At 46.0% G+C, this 9,874-nt stretch overlaps 1 pseudogene; it reads right to left on the bottom strand.

Moving 5' to 3' along the window:
• Positions 1-6,358: 6,358 nt before the first annotated feature.
• Positions 6,359-9,521, bottom strand: LOC132869269 (uncharacterized protein K02A2.6-like; annotated as a pseudogene).
• Positions 9,522-9,874: the final 353 nt, after the last annotated feature.

The raw sequence follows: 9,874 nt of genomic DNA, 5'->3' as shown, positions 1-9,874 counted from the left end.
GACTTTTAAGATGGACCATTGACATAATCTAAGCCTTTGTAACAATTAAAGGTGAAGGACAGCAGACTCTTGGTAACATGAAAAGCTGCTTTTTTCCCCTTTAACTTCAAGAGAACGTGAGGGAACAGTTATTTACTGCTGCTATAATAGGCACTTTTGGACAAAACAATTTTAGGGACTTGTTTCTGTTTGCATGCACACCACCAGTAGCAACACTGAAGTGATATCACCCAGCTTGCTTGCGTGGCGTTAGCAGGAAATGCTAACAAATGCTAGTTTTATAATTTCGCTTAGATGCATCAAAATCATGCTGTATTTCCTTTATCACATTTATGCAATAAAGCCTGGACTTCAAAGTCAGTCCATTTGTGCATGTTTTTTCCTCACTTTTTAAAGGCGTCACGCAGTGGTGGCGATAAAAGTCGCATTATTCTGCACCAGAATGCTTTCGAGATTCGAAATAAATTGACCATCGATTTTTCAAAAGCTTCCCGCGGTTGTAATCGGTCCTTATTTGATCATGCCCATCACTTGAAATTTTCCGCGTTCGCAGCGCCCCCTCTCGGTCAATGGAACAGCTGCGTGACGTCATACCAGTAACCACTCGGTGCAGTTGCAATGACGGACACACCAGAAAATAGGAGCGATGCTGAGGAAATTAGCTTTGATTTTACCGATACAGAAGAAGAAAATGGCCCACAAGTAGAGATTTTGACAGCTGAATGTCCTGGTGGTATCCAGCCTTACAGATTTGAACCTGAGCGCTCATCTTCAGAAGAAAATGAGGACAGTTCTGACGATGACAGAAACGAAGACGAGAATGAAGACCAGCGACTTGAAGACTTGTTTTGGTTGGTTTCTCTGACTAAATCACTACTTATGTGTATTTTTAAAGACCATTTTCACTTGAATTAGAATGCTGTGTGATTAATCTATGATTATGTGTAATACTGATAGCTGTAGGGGGTGAAAGTATAGCTAGAAAGATTGAATTCTAGCAACTTGACAGCTTGTGATCTCGCGAAATGCAGTGGGCCTTCTGATACAGTAGACCCCTTGATATTCCAGTTTTCATCATTTTTCCTTTTATTGCGGTTGATTTTAACTTGATATTCAGTATGTTATAGGCTGGGAGTATTGAGCTTTGTATTGTATTGTTTAGTAAACGTACAATCGTCAGTAATAAGTGATAATTATTAGTTAAAGGCAGCTCTGTGGCATAAATCTTTAAATTAATCTTCTGTCATCTATTTGCTAAAATTATGTGCCACGTGTTATCAAGACAACACTTCATGTGACAAAGAAAGATATGACAAATACATAAATGTATGAAAATCATTTTGTACAATTAATGATTGATACATAGAAACACTTAAAACATGTGTGTGGCAGCGGGGGCGTGGTCAAGCGCCGGTCTGTGACAGGAGGGCGGAGCCAGGGAAGGTAAGTGGCAGAATCATTACACCTGACGGTAATTAACCTGTGTTTTGTGTGTTTTCCCAGTCACCGCGCCCTATTTAAGGAAGCAGAGGGAGAGCAGAGAAGAGCTCATCCCGGGACAAGAACACAGTGTGTGTTTCACTATCAGATTAAAACTGGCGGTTATACTGAAAAGTCTGGCAATAAAAAGCCTATTTGCATCTGAAGCGTTGTCCTGCCGTCCTCTGTGCTCCACCCACACTTCAGAGAGCTCTACAGTGGTGCCAAAACCCGGGACAAGGTGGAGCACCAACCTCGCAGCCCCATGGAATCCTCCCCGTTCGCGGACCTGGTCCATGCCCTCGCCACGGCTCAGCAAAGCCAGCACCAGGCGCTCGTCACGCTCCGAAAGGAGCAAGAGCGGCGCTTCGAAGCCCTGGTGCTGGCCCAGCAGGAAGATCACGAGGCGTTCCGGCATCTCCTCGCGTCGGCGGGGTCCACCAGCGCCCCGGCCGCGGGCCCGTCTCCCCTCACCGTGACCAAGATGGGCCCGCAGGACGACCCCGAGGCGTTTCTCACATTGTTCGAGCAGGTCGCCGAAGCCTCGGGGTGGCCGATGGAGCAGCGCGCGGCGCGCCTCCTCCCCCTCCTGACGGGAGAGGCGCAGCTGGCCGCGCTATAACTCCCCGCCGGCTGGCCTACGCGGACCTTCGCCGGGCCGTCCTCCAGTGGGCGGAAGCGCTGGCGCTGTTGTTCTGGCGTGCGCCCCACGCGCTGGAGGACGGCCCGGCGAAGGTCCGTGCAGGCCAGCCGGCGGAGAGTTATAGCGCGGCCAGCTTCGAAGCGCCGCTCTTGCTCCTTTCGGAGCATGATGAGCGCCTGGTGCTGGCTTTGCTGAGCCATGGCGAGGGCATGGACCAGGTCCGCGAACGGGGAGGATTCCATGGGGCTGCGAGGTTGGTGCTCCACCTTGTCCCGGGTTTTGCCACCACTGTAGAGCTCTCTGAAGTGTGGGTGGAGCACAGAGGACGGCAGGACAACGCTTCAGATGCAAATAGGCTTTTTATTGCCAGACTTTTTAGTATAACCGCCAGTTTTAATCTGATAGCGAAACACACACTGTGTTCTTGTCCCGGGATGAGCTCTTCTCTGCTCTCCCTCTGCCTCCTTAAATAAGGCGCGGTTACTGGGAAAACACACAAAACACAGGTTAATTACCGTCAGGTGTAATGATTCTGCCACTCACCTTCCCTGGCTCCGCCCTCCTGTCACAGACCGGCGCTTGACCACGCCCCCGCTGCCACAATGTGTTTTAAAAAAATATAATTTTTTTCTATCAATACCTAGCCATGACCTTGAAATCAGATCCATTGATAACAACAGTCACAAATAGTGTTCAGTGTTCGTTGTTACAGCCAAACACAATACACCGATTAGGCATTTTGTATCACAGAATATTAATACATCATTTCATAGTGTTTTGAGTGTTCAAAACTATCCACAAATTGAATAAATCCACAAAATCCGCAATGTAAACAACTCTGGTAAATGCACGCTATAGAGAAAACATGGGGACAGGCCAGCATCACCCAAGGGAGGTTACTGGTATGACGTCACACATAAGTTGACCTAGTTAACAGCTGGCTGCCTAAATTTGGCTGTGCGCGTCAACTTTAAATGCTTGTAGCGGGCGCATCATGACACTGAGATCGCGGGAAACCGAGGGGCTTGAATAACCCACCAAACCCGACATTTTGACACATGATATAGCCTGATTGCTGAAATTACCGCACGACGCCTTTAATGCTAAAAGCTATTGTTTACATGGCGAACATTTTACACAGATTTTTAAAAATGGCAGTTGCTGGTGCTGCATTATCTTGTGTTTAACCAATCAATGTACACTTTTGTCACTTAGAAGTGGTTCCTCTTGTGCTGGGAAAGTATCTACCCTGAAGTAGGAGCTAAAAAAAGTCACTCAAAACGGTGTTCCTAAGTACTACAATCATTCTCTGTTTCTGCAGTTCAGACACACAAAAAGGGGAACTTCCTCCAACAATTCTAAGAACTGTATGGAGGTATAGTGGTTAGCACGGTCGCCTCACAGCAAGAAGGTTCCGGGTTTGAACCCAGTGGCCAGCGAGGGCCTTTCTATGTGGAGTTTGCATGTTCTCCCCGTGTCTGCGTAGGTTTCCTCCGGGTGCTCCGGTTTCCCCCACAATCCAAAGACATGCAGTTTAGGTTGACGTGGGGCGGCCTTGGGCTGAGGTGCCCTTGAGCAAGGTACCTGACCCCTGACTGCTCCCCGGGCACTCTGGTGTGGCTGCCTACTGCTCTGAGTGTGTGTGCGCGCGTGTGTTCACGTGTGTTTACTGCTTCAGATAGGTTAAATGCAGAGGATGAATTTCACTGTGCTTGAAGTGTGCATATGACAAATAAAGGTTTCTTCTTCTTCTTTCCTCTTCTTCTTCTTCTCCTATGAAAAAGTTCCTCCAGTCTGAAAGAGCCTAATGTGATAGATAACAGGAACTAGCTTTTTTTCTGGACATAACTATAACTGGATAAAAAAAATATAGCAATATGGAAATATAAACTTCTGAATTTGTAGTTTTGGGAAAGTAATCAACTTTGTGGTGGAAAGAGATTGCTCTTACCACCCCAAAGTTGATTACTTTCCCAAAACTACAAATTCAAAAGTTTATATTTCCATATTGCTATATACATCACAGCACCCTGCCATTGATTGTTTTACTATTTTAGTTTCTTATTTATATACCATGTAACACTATTGATATTATTTCTGTAGTAAAGTGTCAAGTAAAGAAAGCTTGCAGTGGACTGAATCTAACTCAGAGCATTTATTGCATGTAGCGTCTGTCATACAGTCACTCATCTCACTTCCAGCATCCTGTGCTCTCCAATATACAGTGGGGCAAAAAAGTATTTAGTCAGTCACCAATTGTGCAAGTTCTCCCACTTAAAAAGATGAGAGAGGCCTGTAATTTTCATCATAGGTATACCTCAACTATGAGAGACAAAATGAGAAAAAAAATCCAGAAAATCACATTGTCTGATTTTTAAAGAATTTATTTGCAAATTATGGTGGAAAATACGTATTTGGTCAATAACAAAAGTTCATCTCAATACTTTGTTATTTTCCCCTTTGTTGGCAATGACAGAGGTCAAACATTTTCTGTAAGTCTTCACAAGGTTTTCACACACTGTTGCTGGTATTTTGGCCCATTCCTCCATGCAGATCTCCTCTACAGTAGAGCAGTGATGTTTTGGGGCTGTCGCTGGGCAACACGGACTTTCAACTCCCTCCAAAGATTTTCTATGGGGTTGAGATCTGGAGACTGGCTAGGCCACTCCAGGACCTTGAAATGCTTCTGACGAAGCCACTCCTTCATTGCCCAGGTGGTGTGTTTGGGATCATTGTCATGCTGAAAGACCCAGCCACGTTTCATCTTCAATGCCCTTGCTGATGGAAGGAGGTTTTCACTCAAAATCTCACGATACATGGCCCCATTCATTCTTTCCTTTACACGGATCAGTCGTCCTGGTCCCTTTGCAGAAAAACAGCCCCAAAGCATGATGTTTCCACCCCCATGCGTCACAGTAGGTATGGTGTTCTTTGGATGCAACTCAGCATTCTTTCTCCTCCAAACATGACAAGTTGAGTTTTTACCCAACAGTTCTATTTTGGTTTCATCTGACCAAATGACATTCTCCCAGTCCTCTTCTGGATCATCCAAATGCTCTCTAGCAAACTTCAGACGGGCCTGGACATGTACTGGCTTAAGCAGGGGGACACGTCTGGCACTGCAGGATTTGAGTCCCTAGCGGCGTAGTGTGTTACTGATGGTAGCCTTTGTTACTTTGGTCCCAGCTCTCTGCAGGTCCTTCACTAGGTCCCCCCGTGTGGTTTTTGCTCACCGTTCTTGTGATCATTTTGACCCCATGGGGTGAGATCTTGCGTGGAGCCCCAGATCGAGGGAGATTATCAGTGGTCTTGTATGTCTTCCATTTTCTAATAATTGCTCCCACAGTTGATTTCTTCACACCAAGCTGCTTACCTATTGCAGATTCAGTCTTCCCAGCCTGATGCAGGTCTACAATTTTGTTTCTGGTGTCCTTTGACAGCTCTTTGGTCTTGGCCATAGTGGAGTTTGGAGTGTGACTGTTTGAGGTTGTGGATAGGTGTCTTTTATACTGATAACGAGTTCAAACAGGTGCCATTAGTACAGGTAATGAGTGGAGGACAGAGGAGCCTCTTAAAGAAGTTGTTATAGGTCTGTGAGACCCAGAAATCTTGCTTGTTTGTAGGTGACCAAATACTTATTTTACCAAGGAATTTACCAATTAATTCATTAAAAATCCTACAATGTGATTTCCTGGATTCTTTCCCCCCATTCTGTCTCTCATAGTTGAAGTGTACCTATGATGAAAATTACAGGCCTCTCTCTTCTTTTTAAGTGGGAGAACTTGCACAATTGGTGGCTGACTAAATACTTTTTTGCCCCACTGTATATATGTGACCCACAGGACCCCTTAGTGGATCTAACTGCCTGAATGAAAACATCATTCATGTTACAACATTCCCTCCCCTCATAGTTCACAAGTCCCAAAGTCGTTTTTTTTAAACAATGAACAAAGACTAAGACTACAAGGTAGGGGTAGACTGCCCTCCTTAGGCACCCACGGGGATTATTTTGCCCCTGGAAGAACATACTCCTTGAGATACGTCAAGAGAAGAACATACTCCTTGAGAACTGTCAAGAGACAGTTCATGGAGGGCTTGCTCAACCATCTCAGGTGTTGGATGCCCTGGCTCTGGATCTGCCAGTTCAGGGGTTGCCAGGTCCACTGGTAAACTCTCTGCTTGGAAGCTGGCTTCTGTGCATTTCTGATTGTAACATGGACGGATCTGGTCATGATGTCATCTTACCATCTTTCCATCCTGTGTTTTCACCCTCCATGATACTGGCCCCGTCCTCTCAATGAGCGTTGCAGGAATCCACTTTTGGCCCGAGTACCCTCTCACATAAACTGGGTCAGACTTTGTAAATACCTGATCCCAGGCATGCTTATCATGATATTCTTTCTGTGAGGCTTGTTTTAGTCCCACTTTGTCCCCTAGTGAAGGACGAACTAAATCAAGCTGAGTCCTGATTCTCTGGTTCATGAGGAGCTCAGCAGGTGTGGCTCTAGTTGTGGTCTGAGGGGTTGATCGATACTTAAACAGGAACCTGGATAACTTTGTTTCCACACTCCCCTCCCTCATCTTTTTGATTCCTTCCTTGAACACCCGCACTGCACGCTCTGCACAGCCATTTGAGGATGGGTGATAGGGTGCTGTTGTTACATGTTTTATGCCATTCTTTTTTAGGAAGTTTTTGAACTTCCCCACTGACTAGGCTTGGCCCATTATCGCTGACTAGAACTGCTGGGATTCCATGGGTGGCAAATATGGTCCGTAACTTCTCTATGGTTGCGGCAGATGTTATAGCCTGCATTGAGTGGGCCTCAATCCACTTAGAGTAGGCATCAATGACAATCAGAAACATCTTTCCCAACACTGACCCGCAGAAATCCAGATGCAGTCTCATCCATGGTTGGGTGGGCCACTCCCATGGATGTAGCGGTGCTGCTCCTGAGGTGGCTTGGTTGGACTGACAAGCATGACATCTACGCACTGCTGCCTCTAAGTCTGTTCGGCCACCACATGTAGCTGCGAGCTAACGCTTTCATTCTTGAGACCCCTGGATGGGCCTCGTGCAGCTCTTCAATCATGGTGTGTCTCCCTTGAGGTGGTATTATCACCCTACTCCCCCACAGTATACACCCATCCTCCATGCTCAGTTCATGTTGTTGTCTCACATAGGGCTGCAGTTCTGGATTTGTGCATGCAGCAGGCCAAGAGCCTTGCATCAGCCACTGCTGTATCCTGGACAGTACATGGTCTCTCCGGGTCCAGTCTCAGATCTGCTTGACTTGCAGCGGTGTACCATTCATGTGTTCCATCAGCAGCACCACCTCTCCCTCTCTTGGTGTGGTCATGGGTGTGCTTGGTAGCAGAAGTCTGCTCAGCGCATCTGCATTCCCATGTTTTGAGCCCTCCTTGTACTCCAAGGTGTATTCATAGGCTGCGAGTGTCAATGCCCATCTTAGCATTCTGGCAGCCGCCAGTTGTGGTATGCCCTTATGCTCACCCAAAATACCCAGTAGAGGCTTGTAGTCTGCGACTATGGTGCAGTGTTTTCCAAACAGATACTGGTGGAATTTCTTTAGGCCGAACATGATTGCTAGAGCCTCCTTTTCCAGCTGAGAATACCCCCGTTCTGCTGATGACAGAGATTGTGACATGTATCCTATAGGTCTGTCAGTGCCATCGGGAAGCTGGTGGGATAACACCGCTCCCACACCATACGGGGATGCATCACAGGACAGATAGATGGGTTTCATGTCATCAAAATGCACCAACAGTTGCTCTGACTGGAGGCGCTTTTTTGCCACCTCGAATGCCTGACTTTGTCGTTTTTCCCATTTCCATGGTGTTCCTTTTCTTAAGAGTTCATGTAGAGGCTCTAGTACAGTGGACACATTAGGCAAGAACCGATGATAATAATTAAGCATACCCAAGAAGGACTTCAGCTGTGTTGGGTTTTCCGGTCTAGGGGCATTTGCAATAGCTTCAACTTTGTCAGCCACTGGCTGAATCCCTTTGTGATTAATTCTGTAACCCAGATACACTACTTCTGGTGCCATGAAAATACATTCCTCTCTTTTGAGACAAAGTCCCGCTGCAGTCAGTCTAGCCAGTACTGTCCCTAAGTTCTGCAGGTGGCTAGCATCATTGTCCCCAGTCACCAGGATGTCATCTACTCTCACTACTACCTGAGGAAGTCCTTGTAGTAAGTTATCCATGGTGTGCTGAAAAATGCCTGGGGCTGATGACACCCCATAGGGGAGCCTGGTGTACTGGTACAGTCCACGATGTATATTTATTGTTGTGAATGTTTTGGAATTTTCATCCAATGGGAGCTGCTGGTAAGCCTGAGACTTGTCCAGTTTTGTGAACCTCTGCCCACCTCCCAGCACTGCCAGCAAGTCTTCAGTCTTTGGAATTGGGTAGTTGTCTAACTTTGACACCGGATTCACTGTGACTTTGTAGTCTCCGCATATTCTTATAGTTTTGTCTGGTTTGACTATGGGGACTATTGGGCTGCCCACTCCGAAAAGCTAACAGGCTCTATGATGCCTTCATTCTGTAGCCTGGTAAGCTCTGTTTCAACTCTCTCCTTTAGTGCATATGGCAAGGGCCTAGCTTTAAAGTAACGAGGCTTGGCCTCTGAATCTACATAAATTTTAGCTGTAGCCCCAACTAAAGTGCCTAGCTCACCTTTAAACACCTCCTGGTGTTGTAAGAGTAGAGCATTTAACTCTTGCTGATGACCTACTTGGAGTTTGAAAATGGCTGTCCAATCTAGTCTAATTGCCTTGAGCCAATCTCTCCCCATCAAGTTAGGGCCCACCCCTTTTACCACCAGCAATGGTAACTGCTGCATCTGTCCCTTGTAATTGACCTGTACATACATCTTGCCTAACACATCTACTCTGTCCCTGGTGTAAGTGTATAGTTTTATTTTGGCAGGATCAAGTTTTCCACCCCCCATCTGCCTATATATTTTCTCATTTGTCAACCCTGCACCTGTGTCAATTTCCAATGTGATGTTGTGTCCATTCACTGGCAGTTCTTCTCTGTATGGCTCCACTCTATGGCTCTCTCTCAGGTTGTACAGCATGTGAGTGTATTCCTCCTCCTCTTTGTTTTCCTCTAGCATGTGTGTTGCGCCTCGTGTGTTTCCCCTGTTCTGTCTGGGCTGCCTAGCACTGCGGCATTTTCTGGCCAAATGTCCTTTCTTGCGACAATTATGACAAACTGCGTCTACAAAACGGCACTCAGCAGGTTCGTGGGTTCCACCACATCTAAAACATGTGACATACGGTTTCTGGTTCAAGGCCACTGGCTGCAGTTTGTAAACAGCCCCGTCTACTCCCTTCTGCTGCAACTCCACTACATCTTTTTCCGCCGTTTCCATGGCCGTCGCTAATTCCATTGCCCTCGCTAAAGTCATTTTATCATCTGGTTCCATGAACATTTTTTTATTGAGGATTGCACTTAAATATCATAGTGATAATATGCATGTGGCCCTCAAACTTAACAAAGCAAACATAATATGTATATGAAACCTACAAATAACATAAAATACTTTTGAGGGCTAAAACTTACAAACTACTGAGTCCCTTTAACCTAATACTAAAACTAGAAAGTGACCTGCAGGTTTTCAGATCCAGTGAAAGGCTATTCCATAATTCTGCTGCACTAAATGCAAAAGTGTGCAGCACAAAACTATGCTTAACTTTAGGTAAAATTAAGTTATGATGACTATTT

This window comes from Neoarius graeffei, chromosome 2, assembly GCF_027579695.1.
Source record: "Neoarius graeffei isolate fNeoGra1 chromosome 2, fNeoGra1.pri, whole genome shotgun sequence".
In the NCBI taxonomy this organism is placed as follows: domain Eukaryota; kingdom Metazoa; phylum Chordata; class Actinopteri; order Siluriformes; family Ariidae; genus Neoarius; species Neoarius graeffei.
The sequence above is the reverse complement of the archived record's forward strand: the minus strand, read 5'-3'. Positions and strand labels throughout refer to the sequence as shown.